Source organism: Panulirus ornatus, chromosome 50 (genome assembly GCF_036320965.1).
Source record: "Panulirus ornatus isolate Po-2019 chromosome 50, ASM3632096v1, whole genome shotgun sequence".
NCBI classification, from domain to species: domain Eukaryota; kingdom Metazoa; phylum Arthropoda; class Malacostraca; order Decapoda; family Palinuridae; genus Panulirus; species Panulirus ornatus.
In genome coordinates, this window is record NC_092273.1 from 31,666,981 (window position 1) to 31,687,555 (window position 20,575).

Here is a 20,575-nt window from a genome sequence, read left to right on the forward strand (position 1 = left end):
TTTTACGATCATGATGAAGGGCACTGGTCATGGGTTGAGGATGTGTGATGATTGTCACTGGCCATGGGTTAGGGATGTGTGATGATGATGATGGTCACCGGTCATGGGTTGACAATATGTGATGATGATGATGGTCACTGGTCATGGGTTGTTGACGTGTGATTGTGATGATAGTCACTGATCCTCGGTTATAGATGTGTGATGATGATGAATATGGTCACTGGTCATAGGTTGTGGATGTGCGATGATGATGATGGTTACTAGTCATGGGTTTTGGATGTGTGATGATGATGATTATGATGATGATGGTCACTGGTCATGGGTTGAGGGTGTGTTATAATGATGATGGTCAGGGGTCATCGGTTGTGGATGTGTGATGATGATGATGGTCACTGGTCATGGGTTTTGGATGTGTGATGATGATGATGGTCACTGGTCATGGACTGTGGATGTGTGATGGTTATGATTGTCACTGATCATGGGTTGAGAAATTGTGATGATGATGATGGTCACTGGTCATGGGTTGTGGATGTGTGATGATGATGGTCAGTGATCATGGGTTGTGGATGTGTGATGATGATGGTGGTCAATGGTCATGGGTTGCAGATGTTTGATGATGGTGATGGTCACTGGTCATTGGTTGAGGGTTTATAATGATGATGATGGTCATTAGTCATCCGTTGTGGATGTGCAATGATGATGATTGTCACAGGAAATGGGTTGAGAATGTGTGATGATTGCCACTGTTCATGGGTTAAGGATGTGTGACGATGATGATGGTCACTGGTTATAGGTTGTGGATGTGTGATGATGATGATGGTCACTGGTCATAGGTTGTGGATGTGTGGTGATGATGATGGTCACTGGACATGGGTTGTGGATGTGTGATTATGATGATAACTGGTAATGGGTTGAAAATGTGTGATGATTATCACTGTCCATGGGTTCAGGATGTGTGATGATGTTGATGGTCACTGGCCATGGGTTAAAGTTGTGTGATGATAATGATGGTTACTGGTCATGGGTTGTAGATGTGTGATGATGATTATGTCGGTTTTTGGTCGGTTTTATGTCGGTTTTTGATTATGATGGTCACTAGTCATGGGTTGTGGATGTGTAATGATGATGAGGGTCACTAGCTATGGGTTGTAGATGTGTGTGATGATGAGGATAATGTTCACTGGTCATGGTTTGAGGATGTGTGATGACGATCATGGTCACTGGTCATGGATTGTTGATGTGTGATGGTGATGGTCACTGGTCACGGGTTGTGGATGTATGATGATGATGATGATGGTCACTAGTCATGGGTCGTGGATGTGTGATGGTGATGATGGTCACTGGTCATGGGTTGAGAATGTGTGATGGTGATGATGGTCACTGGTCATGGGTTGAGGATATGTGATGATGTTGATGGTCAATGGTCATGGGTTGATGATGTGTGATGATAGTCACTGGTCATGGGTTAAGGATGCGTGATGATGATGATCACTTGACATGGGTTTAGGATGTGTGATGATGGTCACTGGTCATGGGCTGTGGATATGTGATAATGATGATGGTCAATGGTCATGGGTTGAGGATGTTTGATGATGATGATGGTCAATGGTCATGGGTTGAGGATGTGTGATGATGATGGTCATTGGTCATGTGTTGAGGATGTGTTTTGATTTTCACTGGTCATGGTTTAAGGATGTGTGATGATGATGATGGTCACTGGTCATGTGTTGAGGATGTGTGATGATAGTCACTGGTTATGGGTTGAGGATGTGTGATGATGATGATGGTCACTGGTGATGGGTTGTGGATGTGTGACGATAATAGTCATTGGTCATGGGCTGTGGATGTTTGATATGATGATGATCTATGGTCATGGGTTGAGAATGTGTGATGATGATGATGGTCACTGGTCATGCGTTGGTTATGTATGATGATGATGATGATAGTCACTGGTCATGGGTTGTGGATGTGTGATGATGATGATGGTCACTAGTCATGGGGTGTGGATGTGTGATGACGATGGTCACCGTTCATGGGTTGTGGATGTGTGATGCTGATTATTGTCACAGGTCACGAGTTGTGGATGGCTGATGATGATGATGGTCATTGGTCATGGGATGAGGATGTGTGATGATAGTCACTGGTTATGGGTTGAGGATGTGTGATGATGATGATGGTCACTGGTGATGGGTTGTGGATGTGTGACGATAATAGTCATTGGTCATGGGCTGTGGATGTTTGATATGATGATGATCTATGGTCATGGTTTGAGAATGTGTGATGATGATGATGGTCACTGGTCATGCGTTGGTTATGTATGATGATGATGATGATAGTCACTGGTCATGGGTTGTGGATGTGTGATGATGATGATGGTCACTAGTCATGGGGTGTGGATGTGTGATGACGATGGTCACTGTTCATGGGTTGTGGATGTGTGATGCTGATTATTGTCACAGGTCATGAGTTGTGGATGGCTGATGATGATGATGGTCATTGGTTATGGGTTGTGGGGATATGATGATTATGAAGGTCACTGGCCATGGGTTGTGGATGTTTGATTACGATGATGGTCACTGATCATGGGTTGAGGATGTATGACGATGGTCACTGGCCATAGTTGCAGGATTTGTGATGATGATGGTCACTTGTCATGGGTTGAGGATGTGTGATGATGGTGATGGTCTCTGTTCATGGGTTTCGGATGTGTGATGGTGATGATGGTCACTGGTCTTCGGTTGTAGATGTGTGTTGATGATGATGGTCAATGGTTATGGGTGTTGGATGTGATGATGATGATGGTCCCTGGTCATAGGTTGTATATGTGTGATGTTAATGATGATGGTCACTGATCATGGGTTGAGAATGTGTGATGATGAGATGGTCACTGGTCACCCGTTGTGGATGTGTGATGATGATGATGGTGATGGTCATTGGTCATGGGTTGTGGATGTGTGATGATGATGATGGTCACTGGTCAGGGGTTGTGGATGTGTGATGACGTTGGGTACTGTTCATTTGTTGTGGATGTGTGATGATGATGATTGTCAGTGGTCATGGGTTGTGGATATGTGATGATTATGGTCACTGGTCATGGGCTGGAGATATGTGATGATGATGGTCACTGGTCATGGGTTGAGGATGTGTGATGATTGTCACTGGCCATGGGTTAGGGATGTTTGATGATGATGATGGTCACCAGTCATGGGTTGATTATGTGTGATGATGATGATGGTCACTGGTCACGGGTTGTTGACATGTGACTGTGATGATGGTCACTGATCCTCGGTTATAGATGTGTGATGATGAATATGGTCACTGGTCATAGGTTGTGGATGTGTGATGAAGATGATGGTTACTAGTCATGGGTTTTGGATGTGTGATGATGATGATTGTCACTGGTCATTAGTTGTTGAGGTGTGATGATGATGATTATGATGATGATGGTCACTGGTCATGGGTTGAGGGTTAGCTATAATGATGATGGTCAGGGGTCATCGGTTGTGTATGTGTGATGATAATGATGGTCACTGGTCATGGGTTTTGGATGTGTGATGATGATGATGGTCACTGGTCATGGATTGTGGATGTGTGATGGTGATGATGGTCACTGATCATGGGTTGAGAAATTGTGATGATGATGATGGTCACTGGTCATGGGTTTTGGATGTGTGATGATGGTGATGGTCTCTGGTCATGGGTTTAGGATGTGATGGTGATGATGGTCACTGGTCTTCGGTTGTAGATGTGTGTTGATGATGATGATGGTCAATGGTTATGGGTGTTGGATGTGATGATGATGATGGTTCCTGGTCATAGGTTGTATATGTGTGATGTTAATGATGATGGTCACTGATCATGGGTTGAGGATGTGTGATGATGAGATGGTCACTGGTCACCCGTTGTGGATGTGTAATGATGATGATGGTGATGGTCATTGGTCATGGGCTGTGGATGTGTGATGATGATGATGGTCACTGGTCATGGGTTGTGGATGTGTGATGACGCTGGGTACTGTTCATTTGTTGTGGATGTGTGATGAAGATGATTGTCAGTGGTCATGGGTTGTGGATATATGATGATTATGGTCACTGGTCATGGGCTGGAGATATGTGATGATGATGGTCACTGGTCATGGGTTGAGGATGTGTGATGATTGTCACTGGCCATGGGTTAGGGATGTGTGATGATGATGATGGTCACCGGTCATGTGTTCACTATGTGTGATGATGATGGTCACTGGTCATGGGTTGTTGACGTGTGATTGTGATGATGGTCACTGATCCTTGGTTATAGATGTGTGATGATGAATATGGTCACTGGTCATAGGTTGTGGATGTGTGATGATGATGATGGTTACTAGTCATGGGTTTTGGATGTGTGATGATGATTGTCACCGGTCATTAGTTGTTGATGTGTGATGATGATCATTATGATGATGATGGTCACTGGTCATGGGTTGAGGGTGTTATAATGATGATGGTCAGGGGTCATCGGTTGTGGATATGTGATGATAATGATGGTCAATGGTCATGGGTTTTGGATGTGTGATGATGATGATGATGGTCACTGGTCATGGATTGTGGATGTGTGATGGTGATGATGGTCACTGATCATGGGTTGAGAAATTGTGATGATGATGATGGTCACTGGTCATGGGTTGTGGATATGTGATGATGATGGTCACTGATCATGGGTTGTGGATGTGTGATGATGATGGTGGTCAATGGTCATGGGTTGCAGAGCTTTGATTATGGTGATGGTCACTGGTCATTGGTTGAGGGTTTATAATGATGATGATGGTCATTAGTCATCCGTTGTGGATGTGTAATGATGATGATTGTCACAGGAAATGGGTTGAGAATGTGTGATGATTGCCACTGTTCATGGGTTAAGGATGTGTGATGATGATGATGGTCACTGGTCATAGGTTGTGGATGTGTGATGATGATGATGGTCACTGGTCATAGGTTGTGGATGTGTGATGATGATGATGGTCACTGGTCATGGGTTGTGGATGTGTAATGATGATGATAACTGGTAATGGGTTGAAAATGTGTGATGATTATCATTGGCCATGGGTTGAGGATGTGTGATAATGTTGATGGTCACTGGCCATGGGTTAAAGTTGTGTGCTGATACTGATGGTCACTGGTCATGGGTTGTTGATGTGTGATTGTGATGATTGTTAGTTGTCTTAGGTTGTAGATGTGTGATGATGATTATGTCGGTTTTTGGTCATGGGTTGTGGATATGTGATGATTATGATGGTCACTAGTCATGGGTTGTGGATGTGTGATGATGATGAGGGTCACTAGTTATGGGTTGTAGATGTGTGTGATGATGAGGATAATGTTCGCTGGTCATGGTTTGAGGATGTGTGATGATGATGATGGTCACTGGTCATGGATTGTTGATGTGTGATGGTGATGGTCACTGGTCATGGGTTGTGGATGTATGATGATGATGATGATGGTCACTAGTCATGGGTCGTGGATGTGTGATGGTGATCATGGTCACTGGTCATGGGTTGAGAATGTGTGATGGTGATGATGGTCACTGGTCATGGGTTGAGGATATGTGATGATGATGATGGTCAATGGTCATGGGTTGATGTGTGATGATAGTCACTGGTCATGGGTTAAGGATGCGTGATGATGATGATCGCTTGTCTTGGGTTGAGGATGTGTGATGATGGTCACTGGTCATGGGTTGTGGATATGTGATAATGATGATGGTCAATGGTTATGGGTTGAGGATGTTTGATGATGATGATGGTCAATGGTCATGGGTTGAGGATGTGTGATGATGGTCATTGGTCATGTGTTGAGGATGTGTTTTGATTTTCAATGGTCATGGGTTGAGGATGTGTGATGATGATGATGGTCACTTGTCATCGTTTGAGGATGTGCAACGATGGTCACTGGTTATGGGTTGAGGATGTGTGATGATGATGATGGTCACTGGTGATGGGTTGTGGATGTGGGACGATAATAGTCATTGGTCATGGGCTGTGGATGTTTGATATGATGATGATCTATGGTCATGGGTTGAGAATGTGGGATGATGATGATGGTCACTGGTCATGCGTTGGTTATGTGTGATGATGATGATGATGATGATAGTCACTGGTCATGGGTTGTGGATGTGTGATGACGATGGTCACTGTTCATGGGTTGTGGATGTGTGATGCTGATTATGGTCACATGTCATGAGTTGTGGATGGCTGATGATGATGATGGTCATTGGTCATGGGTTGTGGATATATGATGATTATGATGGTCACTGGTCATGGGTTGTGGATATGTGATTATGATGATGGTCACTGATTATGGGTTGAGGATGTAGGACGATGGTCACCGGCCATGGTTGCAGGATTTGTGATGATGATGGTCACTTGTCATGGGTTGAGGATGTGTGATGATGATGATGGTCTCTGGTCATGGGTTTCGGATGTGTGATGGTGATGATGGTCACTGGTCTTCGGTTGTAGATGTGTGTTGATGATGATGATGGTCAATGGTTATGGGTGTTGGATGTAATGATGATGATGGTCCCTGGTCATAGGTTGTATATGTGTGATGTTAATGATGATGGTCACTGATCATGGGTTGAGGATGTGTGATGATGAGATGGTCACTGGTCACCCGTTTTGGATGTGTAATGATGATGATGGTGATGGTTATTGGTCATGGGTTGTGGATGTGTGATGATGATGATGGTCACTGGTCATGGGTTGTGGATGTGTGATGACGATGATGGTCACTGGTCATGGGTTGTGGATGTGTGATGATGATGATGGTCACTGGTCATGGGTTGTGGATGTGTGATGACGTTGGGTACTGTTCATTTGTTGTGGATATGTGATGAGGATGATTGTCAGTGGTCATGGGATGTGGATATGGGATGATTATTGTCACTGGTCATGGGCTGGAGATATGTGATGATGATGGTCACTGGTCATGGGTTGAGGATGTGTGATGATTGTCACTGGCCATGGGTTGAGGATATGTGATGATGATGATGGTCACTGGTCATAGGTTGAGGATGTGTGATGATGATGATGGTCACTGGTCATGGGTTGTTGATGTGTGATGGTAATGATGGTCACTGGTCTTGTGTTGTAGATGTATGATGCAGATGATGATGGTCACATGTCATTGGTTGTGGATGTGTCATGATGACGTTGGTCACTGGTTATGGGCTGTGGATGTGTGATGATGATGATGGTCACTGGTTTTGGGTTTTAGAAGTGTGATGATGATGATGGTGAGGGTCACTGGTCATGGGTTGAGGATGTGTTATGATGATGATGGTCACTGGTCATGGGTTGTGGATGTGTTATGGTGATGATGGTCACTGATCATGGGTTGTGGATGTGTAATGATGATGATGATGGTTACTGGTCATGGGTCGTGAATGTGTGATGGTGATGATGGTCACTGGTCTTGGATTGTAGATGTGTGATGATGATGATGATGGTCACTTGTTATGGGTTGTGGATGTGTGATGATAATGATGATGGTCACTGATCATGGGTTGAGGATATGTGATGATGATGATGGTCACTGGTCACCCGTTGTGGATGTGTAATGATGATGATGATGATGGTCACTGGTCATGTGTTGTGGATGTGGGATGACGATGGTTAATCTTCATGGGTTGTGGATGTGTGATGATGATGATTGTCACTGGTTATGGGTTGTGGATGTGTGATGATGGTGATAGTCACTGGTCATGGGCTGGGGATGTGTGATGATGGTGATGGTCACTATTCATGGGTTGAGGATGTGTGATGATTGTCACTGGCCGTGGGTTGAGGATATGTGATGATGATGATGGTCACTGGTTATGGGCTGTGGATGTGTGATGATGATGATGGTCACTGGTTGTGGGTTTTAGATGTGTGATGATGATGATGGTGAGGGTCACTGGTCATGGGTTGAGGATATGTGATGATGATGATGGTCACTGGTCATGGGTTGTGGATGTGTGATGATGATGATGATGGTTACTGGTCATGGGTCGTGAATGTATGATGGTGATGATGGTCACTGGTCTTGGATTGTAGATGTGTGATGATGATGATGTTGGTCACTTGTTATGGGTTGTGGATGTGTGATGATGATGATGGTCACTGGTCATGGGTTGTAGATGTGTGATGATAATGATGATGGTCACTGATCATGGGTTGAGGATATGTGATGATGATGGTCACTTGTCACCCGTTGTGGATGTGTAATGATGATGATGATGATGGTCACTGGTCATGTGTTGTGGATGTGGGATAATGATGATGATCACTGGTCTTGGGTTGTGGATGTGAGATGACGATGGTTAATCTTCATGGGTTGTGGATGTGTGATGATGATGATGATTGTCACTGGTTATGGGTTGTGGATGTGTGATGATGGTGATAGTCACTAGTCATGGGCTGGGGATGTGTGATGATGGTGATGGTCACTGTTCATGGGTTGAGGATGTGTGATGATTGTCACTGGCCATGGGTTGAGGATGTGTGATGATGATGATGGTCACTGGTCATGGGTTGAGGATGTGTGATGATGGTCTCTGCTCAGGGGTTGAGGATGTGTGATGATGATGATGGTCACTGGTCATGCGTTGTGGATGTGTGATGATGATGATGGTCACTGGTCTTGGGTTGTGGATATGTGATGACGATGGTTACTGGTCATGGGTTGAGGATGTCTGATGATGATAATGGTCAATGGTCATAGGTCACTTGTCATTAGTTGTGGATGTGTGATTATGATGATGGTCACTGGTCATGGGTTGAGGATGTATAACGATAGTCGCTGGCCATGGCTTCAGCATATATGATGATGATGGTCACTGTCATGGGTTGAGGATGTGTGATGATTATGATGGTCTCCTGTCATGTGTTGTAGATGTGTCGTGGTGATGATTGTCAATGGTCTTGGGTTGTAAATATTTGAGTTTGATGATGATGGTCAATGGTTATGGGTTGTTGATGTGTGATGATGATAATGATCACTGGTCATGTGTTGTAGATGTGTGATATGATGATGATAGTCACTGGTCATGGGTTGAGGATGTTTGATGATGATGGTCACTGGTCATCCGTTGTTGATGTGTGTTCCTCCCACACAAGTCCCATAGGCGGAGAAACCGGTGAAAATAACTCGCGAGGTGGAGCAACACATGGGGGCTATCAAACACATCGAGTCTCGTGGTGTACTGAGTTTATTTACTTCGCTGAGTAAATATGACCTCTTCCAAACAACAATGGGATCTTATACATGCAATAAGGCATCTTACAGACTGACGTGTCCACAATGGATTAAATGCTACGGTAAACATGGCCAAATTTTATGCGCCGCTGCACAGCTCAGGTAAACAAACCCATACGATGTCAGCGTCAACATCATTCAAACCCCTGGCGCCAACATCTCCCCACCATAAGAGTACTTTTAATTACTCCTATCCTTACTCTCAACAACATGATCATATGGCATCAGGATGTATGAATACAAATGTCTCACTAAGAGTCAACTCAACCCTCACCCTGGGAAGCAAATGATACAATATAACAATAAACAATACCCAAAGGGACTATACTGATCATCAACCTAAATCTACAATACATCTCAAACCCTCCAATCTCACATATTCAGTCTCTGAGGAGGCTTGACAGTTCGTCCTGTTTTAGACACATAAGTTGACGACGGTGTCATGGAGTGAGCCTCATCAGAACCTTGAGCATATGCTGGGAAGGCATCTGTTGGTGGTAAGGGACTATGAGCTTCATCTGTTGTAGCATCCTCCCCTGCAGATGAAAGCTCCAAGTTATGCAGTTTTTGCACTGGCCTACTAATTACTCCCTTTGCAGCCTTAACTTTGACACTACGAATTATTCCATTCTTCCCAGGGAATAGCTCAACAATCACTCCAAGGAGCCATTGCAAACGAGGAGAATTATCTTCCCGAACCAACAACAGATCCCTTCTCCAGTTTGCATCTGGGCATGAAACCTGTAATGATAGGGGGTAAATTCAATAAATAGTCAGACACCCACACGCTCCAAAACTTATCAAGTTGTTGATGTCTTAGGTTTTCTCGCTCACATAGGTCCTTATGTGACATTTCAGGAACCTGGCAATCACCTCTAAGCTCTCTATGAAATTCGGCAGTGCGCCCAATTAAAAAATGAGGTGTTAAGGAGCTTATAGAATTAGGATCATCTGTGGCAAAAGTTAAGGGTCTGGAATTTACACATGCCTCAATTTCATGTAAGGTAGTCTCTAGCTCACATCTTGTTAAACATTTTATACCAAGAGTCTTTCTCAGAGCTAATTCAACAGATCGGACTAATCTTTCCCAACAACCTCCCCACCATGGAGCATGGGGTACAACAAACTTCCACTGGGGAGCAAGGGTGCCAAAGAACTGATGCATTTGCTTAGACATACTAATAAAAGTCTTGGCATTGTCAGAGTAAATAACTGATGGAAGGCCTCTTCTGGCAGAAAACCTACGAAAGGCAAGTAAGCAATCATCATAAGACATAGAGTTAGTCAACTCTAAGTGTACTGCACGGACAACTCCACAAATGAATAACAAAATGTACAGCTTCTTGCATGAAAAATCAACACAAAACAGTGGTCCAGCATAATCTACACCTGTCACAGTGAAAGGAGGAGCAGAGTTAATTCTTAATCCTAGGAAAGGAGCCACAGGCTGACAGCAAGCTTGTGAGTGATGTCTACGACAGATCATACACTGTCTACAGACTACCTTAGCAAGCTTTCTTAATCCGACAATTAAGTAACAAGATCTTAATGTTGAAATTGAAATGGAAACACCAGCGTGTTTCAGAAATACATGTTGGAAACTAACTAACAGCTTGGCAATGTGACCTGCTGGAATAATCATAGGATACTTGCAATCATAACTTAATTCAGCCTGGTCCAGCCGACTCTTGCTTCTCAAAAGACCATTTTCATCCATAAAAGGATTGAATTTCCTAATGTCAGAACTCTTAGGGAGTGACTTTCCAAGCATTAAGGCATTGATCTCTTAGCTGTACCTTTCTCTCTGAACACAAATTATTAACTTTGTCTTAGCTTGATCTAACTCTGTATAAGACAAGGGCCCAAAACACTTAACAGCATGAGGTTTACAATTGTTCAAAAACCTTATTACCCAAGCTACACACTTAATAGCTTTTGTAAAATGACCGGAGCGGGCGTAGTCAATCCCTACTGATGGATGCTCGGACACTAAGCATGTCACTGGGCTGTCTGGGAATACCTCCTCTACAATGGGCAGTGCTGCTGGTACTTCATCCTGTTGCATGGGAGTAAAGTGTTCAGAGAGCCAAGCAGGACCATTCAGCCACGAGGTACAGGAAATTAAGTCTTCAGCAAAGGCACCTCTGGAAATAAGGTCTGCTGGATTATCTTTACCAGGAATATGCTTCCACTGAACTGGGGGATTAAACTCTGAATTTCAGCTACTCTATTCGCTACAAAAGTCTTCCATCTATTAGGGTCTCCCTTTATCCATGACAATGCTACTTTAGAATCAGTCCAGCAGTACATTTGTGCATCAATTAAGTGTAGGGAAGTCTTCACAAATACAGATAGCCTAGCACCCAAAGAGCACCCACTAATTCCAACCTCGGCACCGACAATTTCTTGATAGGTGCTACCCTTCCTTTGGCTAGAACTAAGATTACCTTAAATGACCCGTCATTATCAGGAACTCTCAAGTATACACAGGCACCATACCCCTTCTCGGAAGCATCTCCAAAGGCATGCAGTTCTACATTTTGTAGCTTGTAGCAAGTTCTGGAAAGTAACAACGATTAACTTGCCATATGTTAAGAACTTTTATATTTTGAACCCACTTCTGAAACCGGTGTTGCAATTCTGTAGGCAAGATCTCATCCCAAGAAAGTCTAATTCTCCAAATATCTTGGAACATAATTTTTGCCATCATGATTACTGGACATAGAAGGCCAAGAGGATCAAATAATTTACTGATGACACTGAGCACTGCTCTCTTTGTGGATGCTACCTCAAGATCCTTCAATTCTGAACAATCAAATGAAAAACTGTCTCTGGTCAAACACCACTGTAAACCAAGAATCTTTGTCTCTGCATGCTTGCTGGGCTCTAAGTAGTCATTAAATCTGTCTTTTAAGGCATTGCAGTTCGAGCTCCACTTTGAAAGTGTCATACTGGGCTTGGATAGAACTGACCGTGCCTCATCAAACTTAGCAAAGGCTTCCTCTGCACTGTCAGCTCCTGACAACCTGTCATTCACATATAGGTTATCCTTTAGCTCTGCAATAACTTCAGAATCAGGAAAGCTTTTAAGATGATGTTTAACAGTTGCGTTCAACAGAAATGGACTACTTTTATTGCCAAATGGAACTCTAGTAAATCTCATTATCCGAATGTCACCATTATAGTTCCAAAGAAATCTATGCACGTCCCTGTCTTCTTTCCTTACATTAATCTGGAGGAAAGCTTTAGTGATATCACCAGTTAAGGCAACCTTCCACCTTCTGAACCTCATAAGTACCTCTACCAACTGTGGGTTAAGAGGGGGACCCACCCAAAGACAGTGATTTAATGAGACTCCATTATAGCTCACAGCAGATGCGTCAAAGACTGGTCTTATTTTACTTGTGGTGCTGATTTCCCTGACGACAGGATGATGAGGAAGGCAGAATGTGGGGTATGGGCTATTCATCTCACCCTTGGGTACCTCTTCAATGATGCCTTCCCGTTCGTAACCCTCAAATACGGCATCATACTCCTCCTGAAGTTTAGGATTGGATTTAAATTTATGCATCAAACATAACAACCTTTTTCTTGCAAGCCTTTCATTATTTTGGAGGCTACACTTATGCTCAGATTTCCAGGGAAAAGCAACCTCATATCTATCAATCTTAAACTTAACTGTCTCTGAAAAGGATTTTAACACAGGATGGTTGCTAACATCAGGATATACTTCCTTGTTACAAATTCCCACTGACTCTAAATCCCAAAACTTATGTAATTCATTCTCATTGAAATTGTTAATGCATAACATCTGAGACAACTTAACATTTCCCTTGGATGCCGAGGCACAAATCCCAGACAGGATCCAACCAAACACCGTCTCTTGAGCCACTAGTCCCTCAACCTGCAAATTCTTGTTGGGATTACAAATTTCCAATAGGCATCAAGTCCTATCAAAATGTCAACATTTACCTTCCTGTCCCGCTCATACTCATCTGCTAACTGCACAGACTTAAGGGGCAGTAGGGTTTCAGCTGGAACACAAGGACGTAATAATGGAGCACATATTGTGGGCACTTCAGCTGCAAGTAAACACACTACTTCATTATTAACATCCACTAAATTCAGGTCATAAATATTACACTGGGCAGATCTAGAACTCTTACTTCCCCCAAAGGTAGAATAGGACATCTGTTCAGAAGATACCCATGTAGGCCTAACCTTCCTTACAAATTCACTCGACACATAGGATCGATCTGCCTCAGAGTCGAACAACAAGGTAGCTTCACTGTACTTGCCATGCCTTCCATACACTTTAACTTTTGCTGTCGGCAAGACACAACACCTTTGTTTAAAATGTTAAGAATGAGAAACACCAACTAGATCACTAGGCATAGCATTGGTATCTCCCGTTTCACCTTCACTCTCCTCGGCCAGCTGACTAACAGCCCTGCCCTTAGGTGAAGCATTATTCTTTGAGCAGAGAAGGACATTATGGTTGCCTTTACACTTAGAGCACTTTGCCTTGCAACCTCCAGCTACGTGCCCCTTTTTTAAGCACTTAAAACACAGCTCAGCAGAACGAATATTTTCAAGTCGTTCTGCATGTGGAAGTTTGATAACTTTAAAGCACTTTTCACTGGGAATGGGACTTATTACAAAATCCACATCCACCTGAATATGTCTCTGAGACTGTCTGAAGAGCAAATGCAGAACTAGGAGACTTCTTTCTTCTCTCAGACTCCCTCACACTGTGGCCGTCTGTCCCTGCAGCAGTAGTCACGTCCTTAAAGGAGTCTGAGCGTTCACGGCGCTCAATCTTCTTCCTAAGAAAATGCAGCAGCCGTGCTAGATCCCTTTCGTGGCCCGATCCTTCCCTCGACCACTCCAAACGGATGTCGCTCGGCAGACGAGACAAAATCACTGGGGTGAGGAAGAGGCCAAACTTACTACCACTTACCCCCAGTGCCTCCAAACTCCTGATGTGGATCAGGAGGTCATCCCGCAGCTTTCTCAAGGCGAACACATAAGTCGTAGATCCTTGAGGCTTGAACGGCAGGCTCAAGCCAAGAAGAGCTTGAATGTGGGCGAAGATAATCCTCTCTGGCTTCCCATACCGCTCCTTCAACAGATTACAGGCCACAGCATAATTAACTGCAGTAAGTGACAAGCCTTGGATGACAGACTTGGCCTCACCTTCCAATAAGGCCTGCAGATAGGTGAACTTGCTGATGGCTGGTAGAGTAGAGTCGTCTACCATGGCCACGAACAAATCCCAGAATGACTGCCACTGGGTTAGTTCACCACTAAACTTCGGCAAGTCGAGCCGTGGAAGATTCACACTGGCACTAGTAGACACTGCGCTTGCACTTGCAGACTTATCTTCACTACTTCCCGACCCTTCATGGACGGCAGTCTTATCCAGTTTCGCCAACAGTTCGCCAGCCTGCACCCGAACAGCTCTAACACCACTGCGTAAACTATCTGCTTTGTCCAGGTCTGCTTCCAACAACTCAGGGTCACTTATTGTCAGTTCATATTCCGCTTGAACTCGGTCCAAGGTGTCTAGACGCTTACCTAAATCCGCTATAGCGTCTTCCAGCTGCACCCTGGACACAGTTGGCAGTTCAAGCAAAGTCTGCAAAGCCTTGGAGGCTCTCGTACACCACCCTCGAGCAGCCACCCGTCCTCTTTCAAGTTGCTCCTTCTCCGCCATCACGAATAATCACCACAGCTCGCTACACGTATACAGAAGTTCAGTTCGCTTGAGCACGTAAAGGCTCCTCCCGGGTCTGGGCACCACTTGTTCCTCCCACACAAGTCCCATAGCAGGAGAAACCGGTGAAAATAACTCGCGAGGTGGAGCAACACATGGGAGCTATCAAACACATCGAGCTTCGTGGTGTACTGAGTTTATTTACTTTGCTGAGTAAATATGATCTCTTCCAAACAACAATGGAATCTTATACATTCAATAAGGCATCTTACAGACTGACGTGTCCACAATGGATTAAATGCTACGGTAAACATGGCCAAATTTTATGCGCCGCTGCACAGCTCAGGTAAACAAACCCATACGATGTCAGTGTCAACATCATTCAAACCCCTGGCGCTAACAAAGCCTCCAAGGCTTTGCGGACTTTGTTTGAACTGCCAACTGTGTCAAGGGTGCAGTTGGAATTAATGGGTGCTCTTTGTGTGCTAGGCTATCTGTATTTGTGAACACTTCCCTACACTTAATTGATGCACAAATTTACTGCTGGACTGATTCTAAAGTAGCATTGTCATGGATAAAGGGAGACCCTAATAGATGGAAGACTTTTGTAGCGAATAGAGTAGCTGAAATTCAGAGTTTAATCCCCCAGTTCAGTGGAAGCATATTCCTGGTAAAGATAATCCAGCAGACCTTATTTCCAGAGGTGCCTTTGCTGAAGACTTAATTTCCTGTACCTCGTGGCAAAATGGTCCTGCTTGGCTCTCTGAACACTTTACTCCCATGCAACAGGATAAGGTACCAGCAGCACTGCTCATTGTAGAGGAGGTATTCCCTGACAGCCCAGTGACATGCTTAGTGTCCGAGCATCCATCAGTAGGGATTGACTACGCCCGCTCCGGTCATTTTACAAAAGCTATTAAGTGTGTAGCTTGGGTAATAAGGTTTTTGAACAATTGTAAACCTCATGCTGTTAAATGTTTTAGGCCCTTGACTTTATACAGAGTTAGATCAAGCTAAGACAAAGTTAATAATTTGTGTTCAGAGAGAAAGGTACAGCCAAGAGATCAATGCCTTAATGCTTGGAAAGTCACTCCCCAAGAGTTCATCCATAAAAGGATTGAATTTCCTATCATTAGTTATGGTTTGTGGATGTATGATGATGATGATGGTCACTGGTCATGGGGTGTAGATGTGTGATGATAATGATGATGGTCAATGGCCATGGGTTGAGGATGTGTGATGATAATGATGGTCACTGGTCATCCGTTGTTGATGTGTAATGATGATGATGATGATGGTCACTGGTCATGGGTAGTGGATGTGTGATGATGATGATGGTCACTGGTCATGGGTTGTGGATGTGTGATGACGATGGTTACTGTTCATGGGTTGTGGATGTGTGATGATGCTGATGGTCACTGGTCATAGGTTGTGGATGTGTGATGATGATGATGATGGTCACTAGTCAGGGGTTGTGAATGTGTAATGATGATGATGGTCACTAGTCATGGGTTGCAGATGTGTGATGATGATGATGATGATGGTCACCGGTCATCGGTTGAGAATGTGTGATGATGATGATGGTCACTGGTCATGGGTTGAGGATGTGTGATGATGATGATGGTCACTGGTCATGAGTTGTTGATGTGTGATGGTGATGATGGTCACTGGTCTTGGGTTGCAGATGTGTGAAGATGATGATGATGGTCACTAGTCAGGGGTTGTGAATGTGTAATGATGATGATGGTCACTAGTCATGGGTTGCAGATGTGTGATGATGATGATGATGATGGTCACCGGTCATGGGTTGAGAATGTGTGATGATGATGATGGTCACTGGTCATGGGTTGTGAATGTGTGGTGGTGATGATGGTCACTGATAATGGGTTGTTTATGTGTGATGAGGATGATGATGGTCACTGGTCATGAGTCGTGGATGTGTGATGGTGATGATGGTCACTAGTCACGGGTTGAGAATGTGTGATGATGGTCACTTGTCATGGGTTGGGATGTGTGATGATGATGATGGTCAATGGTCCATGGGTTGAGGATGTGTGATGATGGTCACTGGTCATAGGTTGATGATGTGTTATGATTATGATCACTGGTCATGAGTTGAGGATGTGTTATGATGGTCACTGGTTATGGGTTGTGGATGTGTGATGATGAAGATGGTCACGGGTCATGGATTGAGGTGTGATGATCGTCACTGGTCATGTGTTGGGGAAGTGTGATGATGATGATGGTCATTGGTCATGGGTTGGGGATGTGTTATGATGTTCACTGGTCAAGGGCTGAGGATGTTTGATGATGATGATGGTCACTGATCATGAGTTGAAGATATGTGATGATGGTCACTGGTCATAGGTTGAGGATGTGTGATGATGGTGATGGTCAGTGGTCATGGGTTGTTGATATGTGATGATGATGATGGTCACTCGTCATGGGTTGTGAATATTTGATGATGGTGATGGTCATTGGTCATGGGTTATGGATGTGTGATAATGATGATGGTCACTGTTCATGGGTTGTAGATGTATGATGATGATCATGATGATGAAAATGGTCACTGGTCATGGTTTGAGGGTGTTTTATGATGAAGATGGTTACTGGTCATGGGTTGTGGATGTGTGATGGTGATGATGGTCACTGGTCATGGGTTGTGGATGTGTGATGATGATGATGATAGTTATGGGTTGAGGATGTGTGATGATTGTCACTGGTCATGGGTTGTGGATGTGTGATGATGATAATGGTGAATGGTCATGGGTTGAGGATGTGTGATGATGAGGGCCACTGGTCATGGGTTGAGGATGTGTGATGATGATGATGGTCATTGGTCATGGGTTGAGGATGTGTTTTGATGTTCACTGGTCATGTGTTGAGGATGTGTGATATTGATGATGGTCACTGGTCATGGGTTGTGGATGTGTGATGATGACGATGATCACTGGTCATGGGGTGTGGATGTTTGATGATGGTGATGGTCACTGGTCATGGGTTGAGGATGTGTGTTGATGATGATGGTCACTGGTCATCCGCTGTATATGTGTAATGATGATCATGGTCATTGGTCATGGGTTGTGGATGTGTAATGATGAAGATGGTCACTGGTCATGGGTTGTGGATATATGATGACGATGGTTACTGGTCTTGGGTTGTGGATGTGTGATGATGATGGTCATTGGTCATGGGATATGGATGTCTGATGATGATGATGGTCACTGGTCATGGGCTGTGGATGTGTGATGATGATGATGGTAACTGACAATGGGTTGAAGATGTGTGATGATTGTCACCGGCCATGGGTTGAGGATGTGTGATGATGTTGATGGTCACTGGTCATGGGTTAAGGATGTATGATGATGATGATGGTCACTGGTCATGGGTTGTTGATGTGTGATTGTGATGATGGTCACTGGTCTTGGGTTGTAGATGTGTGATGATGACTACGATGGTCATTGGTCATGGGTTGCAGATGTGTGATGATGGTGATGATGATGGTCACTGGTCATGGGTTGAGGATGTGTGATGAGGATGATGGTCACTGGTCATGGGTTGTGGATGTGTGATGGTGAAGATGGTCAATGGTCATGTGTTGTGGATGTGTGATGATGATGATGATGGTCACTGGTCATGGGTCGTGGATGTGTGATGGTGATGATGGTCACTGGTCATGGGTTGAGAATGTGTGATGATGATGATTGTCACAGGTCATAGGTTAAGGATGTGTGATGATCGTCACTGCTCATGGGTTGAGGGTGTGTGATGATGATGATGGTCAATGATCATGGGTTGAGGATGTGTGATCATGATGATGGTCAATGGTCATGGGTTGAGGATGGGTGATGATGGTCAATGGTCATGGGTTGAGGATGTGTGATGATGATCACTGGTCATGGGTTGGGGATGTGTGATGATGATGATGGTGAATGGTCATTCGTTGAGGATGTGTGATGATGAGAGTCACTGGTCATGGGTTGAGGATGTGTGATGATGATGATGGTCATTGGTCATGGGTTGAGGATGTGTTTTAATGTTCACTGGTCATGTATTGAGGTTGTGTGATAATGATGATGGTCACTGGTCATGGGTTGAGGATATGTGATGATGGTCACTGGTCATGGGTTGAGGATGTGTGACGATGATGATGGTCAGTGGTAATGGTTTGTGGATGTGTAATGATAATGATGGTCACAGGTCATGTGTTGTGGATGTTTGATAATGGTGATGGTCTTTGGTCATGGGTTGAGGATGTGTGATGATGATGATGATCACTGGTCTTGCGTTGTGGATGTGTGATGATGATGATGATAATGATGATGGTCACTGGTCATGGATTGTGGATGTTTGATGATGATGATGGTAACTAGGTATGGATTGTGGATGTGTGATGACGATGGTCACTTGTCATGGGTTGTGGATGTGTGATGATGATGATGGTCACTGGTCATGGGTTGAGGATTAGTGATGATGATGATGGTCACTGGTCATGGGTTGTGGATGAGTGATTATAATGATGGTCACTGGTCATGGGATGAAGATGTATAACGATGGTCACTGGCCATGTGTTCAGGATGTGTGATGATGGTCACTTGTCATGAGTTGAGGATGTGTGATGATGATGATCGTCTCTGGTCTTTGGTCGTAGATGTATGATGATATTGATGATGGTCAATGGTCAAGGGTTGAGGATGTGTGATGATGATGATGGTCAATGGTCACCCGTTGTGGATGTGTAATGATGATGATGATAGTCACTGGTCATGGGTTGTGGATGTAAGATGATGATGATGCTCACTGGTCATGGGTTGTGCATGCGTGATGACGATGGTTACTGTTCATGGGTTGTAGATGTGTGATGATGAAGATGGTCACTGGTCATAGGTTGTGAATGTGTGATGATGATGATGGTCACTGGTCGTGGGTTTGGGATGTGTGATGATGATGATGGTCACTGGTCTTAGGTTGGGGATATGTGATGATTGTCACTGGCCAAGGGTTGAGGGCGTGTGATGATGATGATGATGGTCACTGGTCATGGGTTGTGGATGTTTGATGATGGTGATGGTCACTGGTCATGGGTTGAGGATGTGTGATGATGATGATGGTCACTGGTCATCCGTTGTGGATGTATAATGATGATGATCATGGTCACTGGTCATGGGTTGCGGATGTGTGATGATGATGATTGTCACTGGTCATGGGTTGTGGATGTATGATGACGATGGTTACTGATCATGGGTTGTGGATGTGTGATGATGATGTTCACTGGTCATGGGTTGTGGATGTGTGATGATGATGATCACTGGTCATGGGCTGTGGACGTGTGATGATGATGATGGTAACTGGTAATGGGTTGAAGATGTGTGATGATTGTCTCCGGCCCTGGATTAAGGATGTGTGACGATGTTGATGGTCACTGGTCATGGGTTGTTGATGTGTGATTGTGATGATTGTCACTGATCTTGGGTTGTAGATGTGTGATGATGACTAAGATGGTCTCTGGTCATGGGCTGTGGATGTGTGATGATTATGATGGTCACTAGTCATGGGTTGTGGATGTATGATGATGATGATGGTCACT